Below are 23,998 nucleotides of genomic sequence, written 5' to 3'. Positions count from 1 at the left end.
CTCGCTTTCCGCTCACGTTCTCCTAAGCGGCAAATTATTCAACGGACATACTCAACGGGAAATTACCATGGTCTTATCCATCGCGTTAAAAGGATGAGAAATGAACGTACACATATATCAGCACTTTCACGCCAGATGAATCTTTTTGACTTTTCTCCCCACGTATATGTACGTGATATACGTCTAGGCTGACCGGAGATTAATTGCTTTTTTGATCCCAGATGAATGGAAACGATGCGACTGTTTTGGGATTTGGCCTCGAGACGAGAGGCCCTCAAATGATTTTTTTCCAACGGACTAACGTCGGAGTTTTTTTTCAATATATCTTTTTACTGCTAGGAATAAAATTACATTTTTTGAAAACTTATTTTTCGATATCGGTAGATTTCAACTGTAACGATGAAAATTTTCATGAGAAGAGTTTTTTTTAAACAAAAACATTTATTCTCTCGAATGGCTGGATTTAATGTGTTTCATTCCATTTCGAAAACGAAGCGAATATTCCATAAAGTGCTTTTGGTCGTACAGTTACGATGGTTTTTCCGGTCGAAAAAACGTTTCAAACGACACAGGGGATTGAAAATTCCCTAGAGTGCTACACTATGTTTCTACACAATGCGGTCGGAGCTTGCCTCGAGTAGTAACATCGTGACCATGCAGGGACAGAGAGATCACCATTCCCCGTTACGTTCGACACATTCAACTCTTGTCAAGTCGTTCATTATTAGTTGGATCTTTCTCTAAAATTTTATACCTTTCCATAGCAAATTAGCTTTCCTTAATGATCATCATATCGGAAGGTTAAGCACAAAAGTTTTGACCCTTAATCGCAGCATCGAAATGGATTTACGTTATTTTGGAGCTTTGCCAAAAATTGCAATAGTAGATTGTTCGTCGTATTGATGGAATAATATTTTGTCAGCGATTTTCAAGATAATTGCAATATTCTCGTGCACATTTGCATTCAACCATTCTCTTATCAATATCGTTCCTATTGTTTTGTCTGGAGTTGCAATTTTTCGAACGTACTTTGATTCGCGTCGGGTTTCTCTTCTCGTTTCATCGCAGCACAATTCTGTAGTACAATCGCAGCCATCACAAATTTACATATATTTCGCAGCTTAACTGGTAAAAGTTAGTATCGAAAACCGTACGATATATGAAATATATCTGTATATCAACACGCACATATAGACGAATATATATATGTTTTGGTGCCTGTACAGTAGACTCAAGCGGTTTTGTAGAGGCTGCCATTTTCCCAGCACGATTTGCATACCAATGAATATTAATCGAAAGCATTTATTAAGCACAAATTGAAACTCAAACAGTTGGTACACCGTCGCCCTTCGGAGACGTAGATCAAGCTAGTGTTTTAAGCCGGTCACACTGTAGTTCTATGTATCAATGTATGTATATATTGATGGATTGAGAAACGCCAACGTATTTTCAGAATTTTTAGTTTTTTTTTCTTCGTTTTGATCTCGTGCAAAATTGTATGTATAAGTAAACATACAAAATTGGGTTTTTCAGCTTGGATTGATAGATAAATTCATGTATAGATTTTCGATATTGTGTTGGGATATAAATTCATGAATGAGAACGTGTAGCGTGTTTTTCTATCTCACCAACAAGCATCTTTAAGAGTAATTATACATTTGCGGTGATTTAGTTTGTTCCGAGTTATCACGGATGAGTATTTAAGGGATTAAGGCCAAACAGAGCTCAACTTCAACTCGATACTTTTACGACAAGTTAACAATAAGTTTATTTAAGAAGTTACAAAAAATCGAGGTTTTTCGAGACCAATCGTTACAAATTCTCGTCAAAGACTAGCGGTTTTCAGTTAATCGATAATTTTATAGATTCGGGAGTTTCCCCTCTCTCATGCGAATGTAGCCTGAATTTTCGTCTGCAAGATTCGATGTTGACATCGAGGGTCGGTGCGCTCGTTCGGGAGCGTCGATATTTCGCCATCGATGAATTTACGCTGAGAGCGCTTAATTTGTATACTATTTATATTATGAGTGGGATTCACGGATACAACGAGTTTGTATATTGAAATGTCTTATTAGCTGTGTATAAGAATTGTATATAGTTTTCTAGCAAATCATTTGGAAGCTCGTTTGAGATATTAAATTTCAAAAACTCGTTAACGAAACGACCGAGAGAGATTTATTTATGACAAAAAATACTGCTTTTTGGCGAGTATCAGAAGAGAAACAGGAGTGCTGAACAGATACTCGTTAGTCAACGAGCCCAGTTGGAAAAAAATGAAAGTCTCGTTTTCTAGCCCCGCTCCGGCCTCTAGTTAAAGGGTAGCTTATGGTACAAAGCTGAGGACTCTTCGCAGTGTGGTTAAGCGATGGAATAGCTGGCCATTTTTCTCGTAAAATCTGCGCAATGGAGCCCCTTTGCCACGGATAAATAAATATGTATATCTATGCATATACATAAACAGTCATACGGTAATCTTGAGTCCGTGGTACAAAAACCTTCGGGAGTAAAGTGATAGACGAAAGACAAAGACACGAGGTGCGCACCTTGTGGCACGAATTACTCTTTTTTCATAAACAAGAAAACCTTTTTCTGGGATAAGAAAAAAAGGTTTTGTTCCATTTGGTGAGTTTCCACCGAGCTGTTGTCTATACATATACGTTATTGCATACCTTCATAAACGAGACTCGGGGGTGAAACAAACGTTTTTTATCCTGAAGGCTTTTTCCTGTTAACTTTTTCACTTTCCACAAAGCTCCGTTACAAATTTGATGGTTCAATATACTTCTTGATTTTATTTCACTCCATTTTTTTTCATCCTGGATGATAAAGAACGCAAAAGGCTTGACGCAAGGTAATTCAATAATTTTAACGAATGACAACGAGAGGGCGAGCGAGAGAGAAAGAGATTGAGAGGGAAAGAGTTCTCGTCAACTATGTCGCCGATTAGCTTTTAATTAATCTGCTTCCTGAGATCTAAAGTGGCATCGTTCGTCTAGCACACTATCCGGGACGGTTTTCTCTCACACCAGGGTGTGTCCCTTCCCATTGGGTTGATGGGCTTCCAGAAAAGCGACTCTCCGTTATTTCCGGATCACTCGTTTTCTCTCCTCGATTCTTTTTCGTGTACAAAAGAAGGAAAGAAAGCGGAAAGAGCTTTTGAATTTTGTTTGGAAATTAGTGGAAGCCCTTCCACCCACCCTACCAGCTTCCGCCGAATATTTCCCTCGCCGTAGGATTTCCGGATAGGATTTTGGAGCACTATCGAAATGAAGAACTTATAATTAAATCCGACGAGTACACAGACTCGCTCTCCATCGGTCTTCCTTCGTATTTGTACTGGACAAACGACCAGAAAACTTTTCTCGTCTTCTCTTGGAAAGCCCAGGTTTTTCCCTTCCACTCACCTTTTGTCGTTTGGAAACTTTTGCTACATTGCTCTCATGCTGTCATCAAAACTGTGCGGAACAATCTTTCCCTGTATAATTGTGCGGGGAGCGACAATCGCACTCGCACGTCACGTCATAAAGATACCTTTCTGTAACTCTTCGAGCCGAAATTGAAATGTATGTTTTTTAAATTATTTTCTCCTCAAAAATTAGAGATGAAATGAAGAAAAATAGTGAGTCAGGAGTTCCCTGCGAACGAATTCAAAATCCTTGCTGCAGCATGAGTTAAAGATGAGAAAAAAAAAATTCATTTCAATCGATTGTTTCGTTTAAACTTCGTATCCTCAAACGTTTATACTCGACCTCGAGTATGCCAATCGAGTGAAAATGAATTTATCGATCGGTTCGTGATAGTTCTTTCCTTCTTTGCAATCTCTGTTTCTTGATGAAGCACCACAGGGCTCCTACGAACATCGGGAAACGTTTATCGATTGTTTAAACCGTACTATTTCCTATCACGGCCCTCCTATGACTCTTACATTCACTTATAGACCACACTTACACGAGCGTATACATACACGTTCGAACTAATGGCTCTGTCAATTATTTACGGTCGTGTCTCGTTCGCCTCCGCCATAAAGTGCATTTCGGGGTAGAGTGCACAGCTTCCACGTAAAGGGTTGGTCTAACGTCTGCTGGACGAGCTAGCCGGAAAGACTTCTCTGGTGGTAAATTCTCCGTTCTCCGGCCCCTTTATATTGTTTTGGACCGGACATGCATCAAAATGTCCAAGATCGTAGATAACGACGCTTTCCCATCTACAAACCACAATTGCCAATTATTTTTTACGTAGAGACGATTTAATGGACTCTCGGAAATTACTGATTCCAAGGAGCGCATTGAAATTCATTTTGTGTGTGATCAAATTATTCCATTCATCATCTCGTCGCTCCCGCCTAACTTTCGTTACGTCATTAATTGCCAATTTCCTGATATCCATGGTCCTGAGACCAATACAGTATTATTTCTCTCTAGCACTTTTTTACTAACTTTCTGCTGTATCGTATAGGCACGAGGACTAACAAAAACAGCGGAAAATGCAGTTAAGGAGTTTCGGTACAGAAGTCTAAATATTCAGAAATTGATCAAATTTGGTGATAATGTTCTTCAACATCAAGTGCGAAAACACAAATTTTTTCAAAATTTTCTTCTACCTAGTTATCGAGTAATTACGCATTAAAGCAGATTTCTTATGCCCGGAATATATATATGAAAACGCTATGCTTATACACGTGAACTTTAGTGATCAATTACTCGATAACTGTGTAGAAGAAAAATCTTAAAAAATTTGTATAGTCAAATTTGGCACTAAGGAATATGTTCACCAAATTTTATAAAATTCTAAACTTTTTGAAATTTTTTATGTTTTTAGCATGGTTTAGCATGGCAACATTGTATCGCCTGTACCGAAACTCCTTAATGCGCAAGTGTCAAAAATTTTACAGAATTTCAATCGACCAGCGACTTTAAAAAGTCTGAAAAACCGTCTCCCACTTAGTGATTGATGCAAAAAATTAGTCAACCTCGCAGTTATCCTTACCTTTCCATGGGGTCCCTCCGAACTTCATTATCCAATCGTAACATAGTCTTCGTCAATTTCATAGCGAAATCTTGATGAATGGGTAATGGAAACAGGAAGGTCGGTGGTAAGAAAAATGAAAAAAATCGTTGGGGATTGTGTAGGAGGACGAGAAATAACTCTAACAACTTGTAGTCCGACAATTAAACCAATTGGCAATTATTTTCTTTGCTCGTAAATGGACTTCTCCAATGGGAAATGAAAAAAGTTTGAATCTGCCTTTGGAGCAAGATGAAGAAAGGGGCGACTCTAAGAGAGAGAGAGAGAGAGAGAGAGTGAGAAGGAGAGGGGGGGGGGGAGGGGAGAATAATTTTGAACTGTTGGAATTACGCTCGAAGCTCATGAATTCAGGTGCGGCTCCGGTCGTGGTTACGCGGAGAGATGTACTCGTGAGGGCGAACAGTGGGGGGTTAGAAAACGCGGCCAGTAGGATAATATATCATGTAGCTTTGCTGCAGAGAGAGAGGAGAGGGGGAATCAAACGAGAAAGAGAGAGGGAGAGAAGGAGTAAGAAATTCGCAGTATCCGATTCCTCGGTTGGGGTGAGAAACGTAGAGGGTTGGAAGGCGCCGCGTTTAGAATTACGGTCGGTGTGTGTCAAGAAAATTAGTATTCCACCGCGGTGCTTAATCCATCGTCCTCTACCCTATCCTCCTCTCCCACTTTGTTCCTAGTGCGTGGTGGTACGCTAGAGAGCCAACTTTCCGAGAATAGCTTCACTGCCTTATATACATAATTTACCCTTTCGCTATCATCCCCATTCCAGGCTTACACAATTACGTAACATTGAGTTACGACTAAATCAAATTTCAATTCATTTTTCTCCATCGACCCTTTACCAGCGTCATCTAAGTTAAACCATTTTCCTTAGTAAAAATCCACCATTTGATTGGAGCAATGCTGCAGACCGAAGGAGACGAGTACAGCATTAATAAATAACTGGATTATTGGTACGAATCATTTTCCGAGGGTATTTCAGTCGAAACTGTGAAAACGTATGTTGTAAAAAGTTACCCAATATTTTTTCCTTTTGTACTGGTAACATCGAGCAATACAAAAGGAGTTAACGATTGCAATTCTTTGCTCAACGAATAAAATTGATTGGTCCGAAAAAAAAAACATCCAATTTTACGACGAACCTCGTTATTTTCTTTGTGAGATTAAATTTCTTTCATCCTTACACAATTTTTACTGTCTTTTTCTTTCAAATAAAGTTCGTGTGAAAAATCCCGTTGGCTTGATGAAATAGGAGTAAAAGAGGGCAACACAATTTTCATTTATTTGTATTAACAACAACGTCGATCATTTTTACGGAGAGTTTCGACGTACGTTATATTCCACAATTCACTTTTTAATTTTGTCAGTTCATCAACAATTCCAACGGAGTGACTCACTACCTACGGTATTGAAATTGTTTTCATGTATCGATAGCCTCACCCCAAAGGGCGCAAAATATTCCACTTCCATCAAAGAGAATATTAATCGTGGATACGCAGAGCCAAGTTTTTGGAGGGCATCCCACACAGGAAAAAGTGACACCGTTATTTCATCCAAAATGAAGTAACTTTTTCCACGAACCAATTTTTTCAACGTTCCGAAGTGTTTTATTTCATTCAGAATAATGACATTTTTTTGTAAATCAATGATCTAGGAATAATCACTGTGGAATTTTATCGGTTCCCATATAAATTCGTTTTCTGCCAACGAATGTTTTTTTAAGAGTACCCTCATTGGGCCTGCTAGCCAACAGTAAATCTGGCCATTCGTGGCTCCGACTCCTCCGTTGATTTTACCTCGAAGCACTCGTATGTAATTCTGTATGATACGACTTGTTCGTTAACCGTTCGAACGTCACCCTGTTACGTAACGACGTTGAGATGGGGTAGTTCGAATCGAGGAAGTATTTCAAATAGGGTAGAAGAGCACAGTCCTATCCAGCAAGGTGGCACGATAATCTCCAAAGGGATTAGTATCCACTCGGGAATTCTGGCCCTATATATACGTAGAGATCCACCCTCACACAAAAGTCTCTCTGTCTCATATACACTGCAATGTATGGCAGTATATTAGTACTGATGGGAAATGGGGGGAGGTGTTGTAGACTCTACAACTCGAGAGCATTAAGCCCCAAATTGGTTTCTCATTTAGTCCAGCAAAATAGACAAACACGAGTTTCGTTGCACAGAGGACATTCTGCTCCAACTCTGTCGACCCGTTTTATGATTTTTTTGTGGCCGACCTTTTGCATAAAGTTTTGATTGCATAAAGAGCTTTTTTGCATAAAGAATTGATTGGTAAGAAAAAAATATAGATTCGAACAGACGTTGCTTTTCCATCGGTATTATTTTCACTTCATTCGTGTTTCAAATCTATCAAACTTACTCACAATAATTGACTCAAATATTTTAATTTATCTCTTTGAGATTAAAATTTTAAGGGGTTTCGTTGTAACGTACTTTACGGATGTGAAGAATTTGATGTAGAAATGTTGCGAGCTTAAATTTACTGATCGCCGGCCAGGATAGCCAAATTAAGGGGTTGTTCTCGTTTTTCCACAATTACGAGGCTTTCTATTAAGTTCCTTTTGTTACGAATTCGCTTTTTCCTCATGTTCAAATAACCCTCAACTTAGGGGAATTCGAGCAGGATTGTACAATAGGCCACGAAGGTCCCTTGGGAACATACACGTTAGAATTGCATGCCTTTTCGTGAGTGAGTTCTCGCATGTACGCACTCCCACATATCTGTCATGAATATCCAATGGAAAAGAGGCAAGGTCGAGTGATACGCTGATGCTTCCGGTGTTGGAGTCTAAGGATAAAGATATTTTAACGTCACCATAAATACACATAATTAAACGAGCTGTTAGCATCGTTGAACCTTCGTGTTAATTACAAATATCAAGACTTTATCTGAATTTTAATTTCCTACCAATTACACACCCTCTTATTATTATTTGCGTTCGTTTTCATGAATTTTTGTGGATTGAAACGACCGAGCCATTCTAAACGTTGAAAAAGGGATTCAAATAAACACGCATTTATTAGTACCTTTAATGGTTCCTTTGGAATGGGGTTGACATGACAAAGAGAACGAAGCATGGTGAAACATTGCCTCGACTTTGACTGCGTTTGCGGTAACCATATTTTTTCGTAATTAACGTGCTCAAAAAAACAAAATAATACACAGCAATGAGAAACTTTTTGACCACATCGTTATTTCGCCAGTTGACGTGAGGCTGACGAAAAACTCGAGGTGGAGCATAAACAAGGAACGCTTACCATTTTAGTAGCAAGCTGTTTTGATGTAACGGAGCAAAAAACATTTTTCACCCTCGCGTTATTATAAAGCGAGTTCCGAAGCGGTTCAGCCCTCTGCAGTTCTACTTTTTAACTCGCTCATAAAAAAAAAAACAAAAAAGAAAATTTGAAAAAAAAAATGAACAAAAATGTTGCGAGATTTTAATTGGAATTCCTTGTTTATGACAGGAACGTAGTCGCTTTCGATATTCGAAAGAGTAAATACTTTCCATTGCGACTACATATACTCGCGATATGCAGTAGTGTCTAGTTTAGAGGCAACGTGCAGCAAAAAATTTGTCGGAAAATTGCAAGTTTCCTCCAGGCACAGTACATAATATCCCGAATGATTTTTATTTTTTTTTCACTTGAAACTGATTTTCGTTTGATATTAAAAGTGTTTTTTATTCTCAGAAGTGTAATTTGACATGAAATATTCATACGTAGCTTCACAAAAAATTATGACAGGAATAAAAATTCGTGAAAAATTCCAATTAATAGGTTAAATGAAAATATATATTCGTGCATAGCTGCGTACGTTTCTGAAAACGTATTTTGCTTCGGAATGCTGTAATCGAATAATGGAATGTGAGCTTTTTAATCTCATAGAGATAATGCGATATGTAGGAACGAGGAACTCCTGAAGCGAGTCATGAAACCCTCGATTCTCGTTTGCACCACTGAAATTCCAGAAAACATAGCAATCTCATTTTTTTTAGTTTCCAACAGAACGTCCCGGTGCTTTTTTGATCTGCGATTTGCAGTAGTCACGAGAGTTTGTCCTCGTGGAATGGGTCGAGAGGTGATCGAAATGAGGAATGGGAAGTGAGGAGGGAACACGAGATTCTGAGAATCACAAATTCGCTCAAGGGGATGGAAAAATCGGGTGGCTTTCAATCGGGGAAAGAAGCATCATCATTACTTTTTTTGTGGGAAAGTGTGGCGACCCGTACGCTTTTTACTTTAAGCTCATTCCTCGATCTCCTGAATTTTTCTGTTTTCAATTTTTATTATTTTCTCTCATTATATAATTTCGGGTGACTGGCTGGTGTGAATAATGCACAAAAAGAAGTCACATTGCTTCTTGCTCGGGTGGATTGAAAGAAGTATACAGAAAGGTGAATATGTGTTGGCGGAAAAGGCAAAATTCCGCTCTCTCTCGATCCGTAGCCTAGTCACGGTCTGGCTCCATTTCTCGCTGAATCCAGCAGCCGACTCTCTTACGTCTTCTCTTTTTAATATAGTCCTTTTTATTTTCCTTTTTTCCTCATTTTATTTTTTTTTATTTTTTCTTGTTCTTCGCTTCACTTCTTTTCGTCTCTGCGTTCCTCGTCGTATACATAGAATTTCACTGCTCTGTCTGTTCCACCCGCCGTGAAGAAACCCCCTGCAGACGGGGATGAAATTCCATGACGCGAGTTTACGAGGGCTCGAGATCAAACGAGGAAAGAAGTTGCCCTCGCCTACATTATATCTTCCTCCATTTCTTCCTCATTTTCCTCCGCCTTTTCTTCATTTCCCTCTCCTCCATCTTTTTGGCCCCGTGGTGTAATGCGAATAATATGAAATACTCATTCTTACGGTGCGCGCTCATGAATTTTCATTTTGTTGTTTCGTTGCGGTGCTACGGCGTTCAAGGATTTCATATATATTTATATTCGCATAAACATGTGTTTGCGTATACGTTGGTACGTATGTATACGGGACAAGAAAACAGAAGTATAAGCAACTGAAGAGAGCGCCCCCAGGCCAAACTGTAGAGAACACTCTCGAAATGATTTCATCCCTGCACCAGGAACGACGACCTCACTGTTTTGTCGACTTGCTCTTTTGTACCATCTCGTAGTATACGCTCATGTATGTATTCACTCAAATATATATGCATACGCGTATGAAGTTTTATATATTTAGCGCCTCGCCCACAAAGCGACAGAACTCTCACACTTATATCTGTAGATCTACAGATATATAAATGGATAATTATACAGTACAACTGTACATCGCGACTTATTCAACGCCCGACTCGCCCTTCGTGACCTTAATTAATATCTCGTTGAAACTTTAATGCTATTCATTTCTACCGAGCTCTCAAATAAAGTACAGTACACTCTCCTCTTAACTTCTTCCTCATTTCTTTCTTCCTCCATTCCCTTTTCTCGCGCTTTACTTCGTATTTGGATCGCAAGACTGCTCTAGCTCCTTTCGCTAAATATACTTCATGCAACAAGAGAGAGTGCTAGTGTCCGGAGCGTTGCATTCGCAATGATGGAAACTTTTGTATACTTAGGCGAACGGAGCTCTAATCAGGATTCTGGACACAACTTCATTCTGGCGATGGGCGAGAAAGAGAATTTTGTATCAACAGTCTCGAAGCCCGATTTTCGTGCGAAGCCACTTCAAGGCTGAGCTTACCATTCATGAGAGACTGCCTGTGTGTGGGCTTCGTCACATGGGGACTCGGAGGATTTTCCTCTCGACACGAAAATTCAGTATATGCTCACGTACAACCGCGATTGCATGTCGTTCGAGTAAGTGCTGCTCCCGCTCGTAGACCGAGCGTAGTTTCGACCGGGCTACCATGTAAAGAGAAATCATCCCTGATGAAACTCACCAAATAGAGAGAACGTGGGAGAGAGCTAAGGAAACCCGAGCAGGAAAGACTCTAAACATAAACCCAAATGATAGAACGAGAAGGATTTGACTATTTTACCAAGATTGTATGACGTTAAAGTGCTGCCACCTAGACTCGTATTACACATAATACACTGCCGAATCGTGCCCGAGTTAAAATGTCGTTCAGAACAGTAACCAGAGAGTTTCGGGACAAAATGTACAACCCCTGATGTCTGCAAGAGTAATTCAACTCGCAACCTCATTGGCACTAAATTCGACAGAGTTTTCACGAGTTGAGGTAAGCTGACAATTGATTGGTCTCGATTCAACTCCGGTATGGTAATTTGGGATACCTATTTGCCGGAATAGCTCACTCGTCATGCTCGAATTAGGGGTCAACCTTAAAACACCATCCTAATTGATAGATAGTTGATGCTGGCTGAACCACCAGAAACTCTCCGATTTCTCATTTTACGTCGACAGTTCTTTGCCAAAGACTATTCTAAATTCTCCTTTATCTCTTATATGTTCGATAGCTAGTCCTTATGTGCGCGATAAGGGTTGACGAGGCATCGTCGTGCTTTGGAGAAGCGGTAAATGCTGACGCGAGAAACCACGCCTATCATAACTCGGGCTAAATGGCTTTGGTAACTTGTTCGGGGCTCGTAAAGTTTGCAGCAGTATGGACCGATGTATCAGCGAAGGGCAATAAGATTTAGGACAAAAGTGTACAGAGCTGCTGCTTCAGGTCTTTGCTTCCTTTAACTCTTTTGAGTGAGTTAGCAGACTTTTACGAAGAAGAAAACTGATTTCATGGTTTTTTTTTTATCCATTTATAGCGTTGACCATGCGCCAGGGCTAACTTCGACTTTTATGGTTTCACGTATAAACTTGCATCCTCAATAAAGATGAAAGATCCACCACATTAAAGAGAGGTTAAAATCCACGAACCAAATGTCTGTTGTGTTGCAAGCAGCTCGTTGCTTTATCACATTTTCTCATCATACAAGTATATACAAAAAAACTCGTTGTGCGATTTATTTTTAATACAGTTTCGATTCTTCCCTGCATCAGCAGAGGGACTTGAGCCCTTACGCTAAGAAAAGGGAGTCATTGAAACAACGAACTATGGCATTACGAGGCGCCAATGAAATATATGATCATCACGAGGTTAAAGATGACTAAACTAGCGATGATAGTAAGGTGAATAAAATAGTTTTAGATCAAACTGCAGATTCATTCTCCCCGAAAACATTGCAGTTAAATGAAGAATACTCTTCCAATCATTTTTTAGGTATTTTCAGCTAATTTTTTTGTCGCCTCGCTCTTTTGTCTCCTTGGTTATACCCAAATGAAATGTCCATTAAGGCGCTTCTTTTTCATGGATCATATGTAAACTCTGGGTCATTTCGAGGACGTGTAATGACATAATCTATTGGAGTATGATCTCTGGGTGCTTTTCCATAAAGGTTTAGTGAAATATCCATATAAAGATGGTGGACATTCTAATGATTGTAACGACCGCGCCTTCAGCGACTTCGTCCTGTCCTTTGGCAGTACTGTTGGAGTACTTTGAGTTGAAAATTATTGTCTTTGGGTCCTTCCCTATCAGACTCTCTGCCGCTCCTGGGTATTCCTCCTCCCCCGTTCCATCTATCGATTTCTTCATAATACGCAGCCAAATTCGATATCTCGTACAATCAGTCAGCCGGTCTTCACTGGCAGAAGGCTCTTGCAGATAATAGTTACTAGAATTATATGGAACGGATGGAATTGAAATGGTGCTCGGAGATCTTTCCTGGTAATCGGGGTGCATCGATTTTTATCAATAGGTTCAAATGCTGGGTTCACTATCTTCCGGTTGTTACCATGACCGTGAGCTTGAGAACTCAATTTAGGAGTTTTGAGTTAGCGAGTGGATGCTGGGTGAGAGAAATTTCGCACTCGCTATAAAGTGACGATCAGAAATCAGGGAAAATCTTATCTACTCGTACGAAGAATAACAAAATATATATTTTAGAGGTAAATTAAAAATTGTCGTTTCAACGGTTAATAATTGTTCAATTTTTGAGCTTCGCCGAGGTCGATGCTTTGTCGAAAATCGACCATAGAGCCGGATGAATTCCGGTAAATTGCCTGACGTGTGAAAGGAATGAGCCTCAGTGAATTAATCAAACAATTGAGTGAATAACCCCAGTGATTTTCCGATAGCGTGTCAGATCTTTAGAGTCCCGAAGGCAAACTCCTATATATAGATTACATTAGCTTGTAACGGGGTTCTCGGGAATTGACGATCCTCTCAGGCTTCCAGGCAACCTCCAAGCATAACTCCTTGTTCTTCGAGATCTCTGCTCTCAGTTAATACTCTCATGGAAGATCGGACGAGGTGCAGGGTCTCAAGGTACCATCGACGTTCACCTTCTTCAACGAAGCTCAACGCTTAAACGTCGCTTCATTGGAGTTCCCAATTATATGGCAAGTGTCCACTTGCTTCTCGATATTACCGAAGAGGTATGGTGATTATTGTAAGAGGTTGTAAGATGTATTCATTATTATGATCAATTTGAGTGAGCGATGATTTCGAGCCGTTACCACTATTCTTGGTTCAATCGACTAAAATATTCGAGTCTTCATCCATCAACGTTTACCGAAGAATTACGTCATCACAATTGAAGCGAGTACTCTAGTGCAGTTCGTTCTCGTTGGCTTCTCCTTGTTGCACAGTCACTGGTTCAAGCATGTTTATATCGATGCAGCCATTTCGTTGTTCAGTTTTTTAAACGCATTTCCCTTAAAGCTCGTCTTCCGGGCAAGTTAGTCCCGATGTACAGGTCATTACGTACAAGCCGAAGTAATTATCGCGTTCCGAAGAGGAACAAACTGTACGGAAGAATGAAGGTCTCGGGAACTCGTTTCTCGCTACCTCTTTTTCAAAGTGCATCCGTACCAGAGTACAGACACGTGTATGAGTTGCTCGTTTGCACACAACACACTTCGTGCTCGCGGAGCAGAGTACTTGGGGGAAAGAGGAGGGCACGTCCGGTAGCTAAATCGGAATAGCCTCTACTCAGGTTTCATCCCCTCCTCTTCCTCCTCCTTCTCTCGGGCATCGTTCCCCCAGCTGTACTTTCTTCCTGCTCCTCTGACACATTTTCTCCTCGTGAGTATTAGATCGTTAAACGTTTACGCGTGAAACGTTCCGTCAAGTGCCGTGAACGATCGTTACGTCCCGCCAACAATCGTAAACTCCGTAACGGCTGGTAATACATTGGTGACGAGAGTCCAGCATGACCTTTTGACTTGCATTGACGATCAGCTCATTTCAGGATTGATGGTCGAAATTTCGCAGTTTAAATTAGAATGGACTTGAGCAAAACTTGGTAAACGTGAGGCAGAACAGTATTTTCTTCAAGGTTTTTTACCGAGAAAAAATGAATTCAGCAGGCTGCGGTTCGAGGGTCGAGGAATAGATTTCATGTATCCAAAGCACGGAGAACATGGGAGATGTGATCACGTATCATGTATAGTAGGATATCAGGGTTGCACGTGTAAATATATGTTTTAGGTACTAAGGACATAGACTATGAATAGGATGGTCTTCATATACGAGGACATCCAAGCTCCATCGAGTGTGTCTCCTGATTCTCCAATCTCGTAATTTCTCCTCCAGGGTCGATCGTCATCAAGCTCTGTGCCGACTAAATCTACCAATTAAGTTGGTTGAACCCTGGCGGCGTTGAAACTTCGCCTAAGGGTTGTTCCTCGATGTTCCTCCATTGGCCCTCCGCTCCCATCATCCGTCCCCCTCTTCTTTTGCCTCTTTCGATTTCTCGACCTCTTTCTCATCCTTCCCCATCGATCTCGCACCCCGGCGACCTTCGGTGGCTCCCAGCCCTCTACGATCAAGTCCGGAAATCTGAGTACTGGAGCGAGAAATTAATGAGTTTCCTATCGGTCGGCAACTCGCCAATTTCACGGCTCGTACAGGAAGCCTAGAAGAGACCAGCAGCGGAGTTTGCCGGAGGTCACCAGGTGAAAAAGGAAGTGAAGATAGAGCTGACGCCATCCCTCCCCCCAGCAGCCTGAAAAAGGTACGATATCTGATGGGTTTTTCTCACGCCCTCATATTGTTCACCAGTGAGATATTACGCTCTGTATACTTTTGAAGTATTTATTTCTACATTGGTTTATACTTTAGAGGATTCCAGGATGAGGAAAGCCGAGGGTACATCGTCGAAAGCTTCGTACACAAAATTTTTTGATGTCAGATATCTGATAAATTCCTAAAAAACACTTTCCATTCAAAGTAAATGCTGAAAGGAATGTTAACTCATTGAGTGTTATCTTGAAACTGTGAGCTAGAAAGTACCGAGCACTTGAAGTGATATAAATCAGTGGCTTTGTTGGTCTACTCGCCCATCGTCATTCCTCCATCAACTGAAGACCCACAAAAACTAGCAGGTTGATAATACGATGGGTAGTTTCAGAGAGCCAGAATTACGTGTTTATAGCTGCGGCTTAGAAGCCCTCGAACAATCTCAGAGGACGGATTGAGCCACAATGAGTAGATTGTAAAGTGAACACGGGATAAATCTGCCGGAGACACCGTATGCCAGCAAGAGATGAGAGAAGATTCATACACATGAGCGTATGCGCACGTACACATGCTCATATGTCGTGCTAGGGAGTAGATGAGGTAGACCAGATCAGACGAGACTCTATGGACCATGTGCACGCTTCAGCGACGAACGAACGGCAAGTAGCGTGATTACGCATTGAATTGGGTAATTATTCAGCGGATTGCCAAGCTTTGGGGTCGTATACAGTCGCCTTGTTAAATTTACAACCGGTTAGTAGACTATTAGCTATATCTATCTCTTTTCCACGAATACGTTCCATGCCTTCTGTCATGCGGGGATATAAATCTTCCAGATAACCCTATCTTTGTCAAACGTCCAATTAGAAGTGCATCAATTGCTAAAATGAAAAAGAAATTGGCTCTCTTAAAACGGTTCCAGCCTCGTAGAATAGAACCTCAAGCACGCAGGATTGTAATGAGACATCGATAAATCAGATACAGGAGGAGGCTTCGCACAAAAGCCGTTAATAGCAAAAGCGTCCAAACTCCCAGTGGATTTTGATTCACGACTAGCGCTTCTATGAAATTGGTCTGCCATCGGCAGAGCCATTTTGTACCGGTCCCTAAAGTACCCGAAACCTGAGAACAACACGTACATATAGTTATATATGTTTGGAGACGTTGGTCAGGTGTTCATGAGCCTTTGTGCATCAGCAATGTGCCACTAATCATTCTCTAAATCATTTAGAAGATATATTGTCCCTGATCCATACAGATTTACAATGATTGTCCACGGCTAATTTCGTGAATTGATGATCGTATAGACTGAATATTTTATTTCATCATAGAACGATGAGGATGTTCTATGCCTAAAAGACCTAAATTCAACGTTACATTCTACTGCAATTGCTCGAGTTGTATCAGGCGTAGAAACATCCTTTTTCACTTGCTATACTCCAGGGAAGCATAGTAAAGATTTGGATTTTTCATGTGAGTCTTCGTGCAACCGTATACTTGCAGATAATTTTGTCCCTACGGGAATCTACTGTCTAGTTTTTTTACTCTTCCGGTTTGTTGTGTATCCCCCTGGCACGGCCGTTCGAAAGAGACCCTTACAATTTCATAGCAGCACAACCAAGACAATATACCTCTTGGTGGACTGAACTCTAGACTCGTTTTGTGCCTTGCTCCACTCGGGAACCAATGGCAGAACAAAAGCATGGATGAGGGAAGAAACAGATCGAGAAAACATCGTGCCAGGGACGAACTGATCACGCACGACTTCACATAAATTCGAGGCTGCTTCGTTACACCCTGTGGACAAAAAGCAGTGAACTGAATTTGTGCATACTTCGGAGTTTTTACTCTTGCGCGTTACAGTTCATTTAGTTTTTAGTTCATTAGTTGAACCAGCAATTAATTCACCGGGTAAGTGGGAAATCGTTCAAGATTATTATCGTAGAAATCGAATTAGGAATTGCTAGGAAGATAAAGATAAAAATAAAGGAAGATAAAGATAAAAAATAAAGCCGGCCATTACCGAGGTAATGGCCGGCTAAATGATACATTTTTTACTAAATGTTAGTTTCATCTTGTTGAAATATGAGTCGAGGACGATTCTACATCTATAACAATCCGTGTTTGCTGTCACGCTTTTCTATTTCATTCGAATGAAAACGTGCTCGAATCTCAATCCTGATCATTTTTTTTCCAAGTGCTATTTGAGACCAGGTTAAAATGAGAAATGAATCAGTCTATAACCAGATTGGTATAGAGATCCACTCAGCTCTATTTTTCTATCAAATTGTTGTCGGTTCCGAACCAGATCACATTGAGACTGGCACGAGAGGGCTGGAATTTTCCGAATTTGAGGGCCAATTAATTTTCCACAATTTCGAACCACACGTTTGGATACATGTCGTCACAATTGCATGAGAGTCGGTATTGGGACTGAGGAGCGAAAAATACTTATCCGCTAATGAAACACGAATTTCTGAGCTTAATTCGGATCTCAATTGGAAGCATAACATGGGGCTAGTATGCGTGAGCTCGTGCACGCGATTCACAGCCTATACGAATCTGGATTGGTTCGGTGTAGATGGATTTCAGAGGCGTTCTTGCGTACAGAACACAAAGCGTTTACACGTAATACGTGCGATAGCGAAGTACGAAACGGGCATTTACCGTAGTTACATCGCAGTGAGAAACCCAGTCGAAGAACACATTCATGCGTGGGTTAGTTTAGCCACGTGAATACCGTCCATGCGATGTACTTGCAAACCTATTCCGGGTCCAACACGCATTCAAGATGATCGGCTTACCGCACAGTGTCTGCCCTGAAACCTTCTAGAAAGCAGCAATCTACAGTCGAACACCCGTTGAGGGAGGAGTGTGTGAACGGAAGATTCTCCATTCTGATCCTAAATTCGCTAACCGAATGTCTGAGATTGCAAATAATATTCCTAGCAGAATTTGAGAAACGCATCTACGAAGGTATATCCTTAAAAAAATGGAATGAACCATTAACCCCTTTCTATCACTTCAAATAAGAAAAGTTCCTAGTTGACCAGTATACTCAAATGATGGATTCGGTTCCATACCGTTGTATAATCGTATCAAGAAAAACTCCAAAAAGAAGGTTCATAAAAGCCTACGAAGCGTCGAAACTTCGACTGTGCCACTGGCAGTTTCATCGCGTTTAGCATACGTAAACAAACTCGATATCAGAGGGACCTGAAAGTGTGGCAGTGCGTGTACGCAAACCTAAGCGATTCACAAAGCTCGAAGCCTGTAGTACACCAAGACCATGATGTTACATCATGGAAGTGGATCCACTTTAGTACAACAGTATACGTGTACATGTTTTTGTATATGTATGGCTTGGTAACGCACATACCAATACGAATACCAAGGCCGCTTATGGAGGCTGCTGGCCTGCAGCATCAGAGATGTGCAGAGAGTCCGTAGTCTAGTACGAGAATATATAGGATGGGATCTGTGAGGAAGAGCATGGAGGACGGAAGTGAGAGAGAGAGAGAGCAAAAGAAGGGGCCTGGAGAAAGAGTGCGAGAGGAAATGAGATGGAGAAATGAAGGAAGAAAGAGGGAGATAGTGACTCCATCAAATAGGCTACATGTTAATAGTACGCGATGGAAGATGGTTTGGGCTTTCAGGTAGGTACGCCAAGCTCTCTCAGCATCCAACAATCCCTGGTCTCTCTCTTTCTCTCTCTCTCTCCTTCCATCCTCCTGGTACCTAAGAGTACTGTGCTAGCATCCCGCGTGCACCACACGTTTCGGATTATAGGCTGAGCATCCACGTTACACCAGTACCTCTATACAGATCTCAGGGAAGCTGCGAGCATGCTAACACTCGCATTGACCGAGATTCTCGTCCACCCAGCCTTATCGAATACGTCCTGAATAATTTTCCTCAATTCCAAACCACCCTCCACAACCGAACACTCTGAACGATGATTTCTTGTTACGGGATTATCGTGATTTCAATATCGAGATACACTCGAGTATCGTACACTCGATCGCTAATGATCACATAGGTGAAGTCTGCTGTGACGGCATCAGTTTGTCAATTGAAGATAAATCATAATTCTCAAGTCTCATTAGTTAAATTTATTAAATTTGTTTCTAAAGTTATATAGAAAAATCCAATGAATCAAAGATGTTTTTTTATTTTTAACCATTTATGTTTTACGGTACGATAAAAATGTTTTGATCGCAATGTTATCAAATTTTTTGATTGGCATTTTCAGGCATAGCAATGTGGAAGTTCAGGGTTGCCAACATCATGATATTCTAGATATGAGCGAGTCTAATAGTTCCTTGATTTCACTTGTCTATCGAAATTAGCTCGCGGCGTGCGAAATATCGATGGGCCAATATTAATTTGTGGGTCTTCGAAACTCGATTCTACTCGTCAAAGTGATTCTCACCCATGTGTTGTAATCCGATGATCCGTGCAAATAATATTCGATTATTCGCTCCAAACGGTAGATGTATCAAGTGACGTATTGATCAACAATCAAACGGTAACAGTACATTGGATGAGTGCAGAAAAAATCAACACAGGAAAAGTTCAGTAAACCTTCGCGATGAATGACAAGATGAAGTTTTTCTCCCTCCGTTAGTTTTTTTTGTTTTCTCGTTGTCGCTCTTTTGCACGTACGAATTTTTATTCCTTCATCGAATCCGTGTTACATCTGGATAAGCGTGAGTAATCAAAGGGAGGGTCGCGGACCCTAACAAGAGGGTGGCTAAAGAAGTGGATAACGAATTCTTCGCACGAAGAAAGGAGAAGCTAATGTTCCTTGGAATAACTTTCTTGCCTTTTTATTTCGTAAGAAGGGTAGCCCTGTACATGTGTATAATGATTTTCTTCATGATCGACAAAAGAGCTTACTGTATAGACATAGCATGTATACATACATATATAAAGATGCCTCAACAGGATATAATTTTCTTTCGGAGGACCGTGAGAACGAACGAAGAGCAAAAGAGGGCGAAGAGCTTGACGAAAGTTGTATTTTAATTACGCTCACCCTTGTGAATTATACGAGGGTGGAATCGAGACTTCGGCATCCGAAAGAAGAGAGGGAAGAACCAAGAAAGGAGTTTGATTGCTCCCCTGACTTTCGAGAGAGAAGAGAGAAAGAAAGGAAGAGAGAGAGAGAGAGAAAGAGAAGAAAAGCGAAATAAAAAGAATTGTGGGTCATTCGGATGGGACGTCGAGAAAAAAGTGCCTCTCAAATTCTTATTATCTCTCGATGTCTATATGACATTATTTCTTTTCCTCTGTAAACCATACTTCTTTTAAGCGCTCTTGAGCTTATCCAACGTAATTATACAAGCGCCTGAAAGCAAAGTGCTCGTGAGAAGATTAAGATTGTTTCATTGTCCATCAGAATCGAACTCGAGTCAATTTTTTGTCATGTTTGTTTTTGGTATTCCTGAATATCCATGTGAATGGGTTTTTAGAGTAGCTCGAATTATTTGAGATCAAGTTATTTGGAGACGTAACAGCATCTTGACGCCGAGTATTAAAATACAAAATTTTGAGAAGGCGTGTTAAGGCCTGCGGTGCATCTGTACTCTCTATTGTTCGCTTTAAAAATATGTCTCGTTGATATGTCATATCTTGACCTATTTCCATAAAAATAAGCTTGAACCCGTGAAACCTGTGAATTCCTGTGAGATTATGCTTCCAGAACTTTAACTTATCGCACTTCCGAAGTGTTTCGTATCCCTACGTGTTTTTGGGTTGTGATAGATATTCCGAAAAATCTTACTATTGGAATCTAGAAGGAAGCAACGAATGCATCCGTCAGGTGAATCAAGAGCAAACGGCAGCAGTTTTTGACTCAATGGATTCTTCCAACATCCGATCTCAATTCGGTTCAGTCGGTTTTCCATGGTATCGGTCGGGTCCATGTATACTTGGGCAGACCGATAAAACATTTGTACTTTTTTTCAATTCCTACTGTTTTTTTCTCTAGACACTTTTTTCCTCTTTAATTGTTGTACTTTTTTATTTTCGTCTATTCCTGTGTTCTTTTTATCGTTCCTTGGATCGTTTGTACATATGTATCGATACGGTCGTTTCATCAAACTCTCCGTATGCAATTGTAGAGGTCCCACTGATCGAGCGGCATCGCCCCTATCCTGTATACAGCATCCAATAACTCTTTTACTCTCTAAATCCTTTTCTCTCCTTCTCTATCCCGCTAACTCCCATTCTTTAACTCAGCCCGGATTCGGCACTGAAAAATCAATAAAAGAACGGTGTTTAATCAAGTTTATTGGATGTTTCCTAGCTGGAGAATCGACGAATCGCCCACCCATAAAATATACCCATTCTAAACGAGAGAAACAGAGACAGAGCCCATAAAACTTCCGTATCTTTTAAAGTCATGCTCCCTACGGTTTATTATTTTTTCTTCTTCTAAACCTGTTTTTTCAGTGAAAGTAAATCGGTCGAGTGTCAATTCACGTACAAACTACGCAGATTATAACTCACGCACAGGCCATTATTTTTTTATGAAAATATCTTTCAGTAATAGCCGATTGATCGAAATGGCAAATGTTCTCCGTTAGTTACGAGTTGAAATATTGAAATAAAAAGTAGAACACTTCATTGAAGTTGAAGGTGTATTGAAATTTGAATATAATGTCAAACTAATAAATCATTTTGAAAACGTATTTGATGATAAAAATGTATGGAAATCATTGCATTACGTTAAAAAAATGGATGTTTGGTTGCAAGTAAAACGTTCGTTTGTATACTTATACTGAGGACAATGAGGACAACGAGTCTCGCGTGTATTCCCTCCCCTCGACAAGGCTGCACCAGCCTCCATTTTTCTCCATTATTCGTAGCGACGAAAAGCCACTGGCGGTTTCTCTCTTTTTTCAACATTTTGTTTTGTCCCATTTTTTCTTTTTTGCCTTTGTACACACATGTATGGAGGACAAGCGGGAAATGGATTGTTTGAACTCCTGTGCGCGTGGCTCGGGTCTCTTGTCTAGCCATAGAGAAAAATAAAACAACAAAATATCAGCAACAAATAAAGATGGGAAAGAAAACGAATTCTTGGAGGAGGATGGAATAAGAAGTCTTCCTCAAGGGATGAACAGGAGACCGTGGGAGAAAGGAGAGCTGTGTTAATCCGACCATAGAACTCAGTTCGGATCCACGTGAACTCGTTTCTTCCACGACAAAGCTCTGATAAAGCGCTGCGCTAGAAAAGAAAAGAAAACAGAGTTTCAGCCTGGCTACTGTTTCTCTTCTTTCTTTCTCTCAGACTTTCTACTTTTCTCTTTCTACGTTTTCTTATTTCTGTCTCTCTCTCTCTCTCTCTGAGCTTTCATTTTTTCTCCTAACCTCGATTTCCTACGGTTACTAACGAATCCTTTGAGTCCAGTGTTGTGGACGGATACCAAAATTGTTGTGGGAAGACTCGCAATACAAATGATATGTTTAGTCCACAAATATATTTGAGTTCACAAACATTTGCATGTTTGTGCGAAAAAAAATTTTCTCCAAGCGGACCTTCCTCTCGAGGAGTACACAGACGAGTCATCTTCTCAAACATACCATGAAATTTCTCATTTCGTTTAAACATGTATAAAGAAGCTATGAATGTGTGTCAATGAATTTGTGACGAACGAAAATTTGGCAGTAACCAGTAATGACAAACCCAATCGAACAAACAAACGTTTGCTAGTGAAAAATGTGAAAAAATCGATAAATAATCACAAGCACTTTTTGGCTCTCACTACATTTCCATACTCAGGAAGAGACAAGAAGAAACGAGACGCGAGAGATGGAACAAAACGAAGATGAGTGAGACTCGAAAAAATGGAGTAAAAGCCCTTTTAAGCTTTTGAAATTTATCCCCATCGCCTTCCATCGTCGATGGTACAGAGCAAAGCGGATAAAAGGTTCCTGGAAAATTTTCTAACAGACCAGAAAAAAGGGAGTAAGAGAGGAGCGATGGAATTCTGTGATACGTATATGGGAAGTTGTGAAAAGAGGTAGGCGGTTAAAACGGTCGACGGTGGGTATGAATCAGGCGTACAATTCATCGTCGTCATCCATACTTTGTCAGAGATCTTTTGTTCCTCTCAATTTTTCTAGGCGTTCACTGGAATTTCAGTTCTCCCAATCATAATATATAAATTCGTTTTATTCATCACCAAAATTTAGCCGAAGGCTGGCTCATGCGTTTTTTCCTCGTTCGACGGATTCGCATGGAACCAAATTGAAGTAGAAATTTAATTCAAGAGGTTTATTTTCAACATTTGAAGACTGCGACGAATTTTTCACGAATGTGATACACATTTTTTATCAGTCATTTTATTGTACAAAAACCATCGAGATCACGAGTGGCATCAGACAGGACTTACGGTCTGGCACCTCGCTCGCGAACATTTTTCCGCATCGTGAGCAAAACTTTCAACGAGGCCGAGAGAATGAATTATTTTTCATGTTTTATGGGATCTGCGTACAAGCGATATGAAAAAAAGACCGCAAGAGAGAGAGAGAGAGAAACAGAGTGAGAGGAAAACGTCACGATCCGTTGAGCCAACGAGTGTGATCTGGAGTTTTGATGGTTTTAATCGATATGATGTTGCTGTTCCTACATGTGAAAATTTATTTTTCCCACTTTTTTTTCCTCCGCCACCATTCGTATTCCTATGTTCATGTACGAGAGGTGTACCCTGGTGAGAGAATGTTCACTGGTGCAACAAAAATGTCACTGGTCTCGTGGCACGACCACAACATTTCTCAAGCGTGAGAAACATGGATGAGCTCGTGCAGGGTCGAGAGATTTTTGTCCACTCCTTAACCGAACTATGAAATTTACTATTAGATTAATCTCCCACCACCCGCACCATGAGTAAAATTCCGGGAACACGCGTTGACGAAAACGCGTGAACGAACGTTGCACATTCACAATTTGAAAAGT

The 23,998-nt window shown here is 40.5% G+C and overlaps 1 protein-coding gene across 4 annotated transcripts in view; it reads left to right on the top strand.

Annotated features, from left to right (window-relative positions):
• KaiR1D (Kainate-type ionotropic glutamate receptor subunit 1D) overlaps positions 1-23,998 on the top strand; it is a 169,601-nt gene that overhangs the window by 22,653 nt on the left and 122,950 nt on the right. The window lies entirely within an intron of this gene.

This window comes from Venturia canescens, chromosome 7, assembly GCF_019457755.1.
Source record: "Venturia canescens isolate UGA chromosome 7, ASM1945775v1, whole genome shotgun sequence".
Classification (NCBI taxonomy): domain Eukaryota; kingdom Metazoa; phylum Arthropoda; class Insecta; order Hymenoptera; family Ichneumonidae; genus Venturia; species Venturia canescens.
The sequence above is the reverse complement of the archived record's forward strand: the minus strand, read 5'-3'. Positions and strand labels throughout refer to the sequence as shown.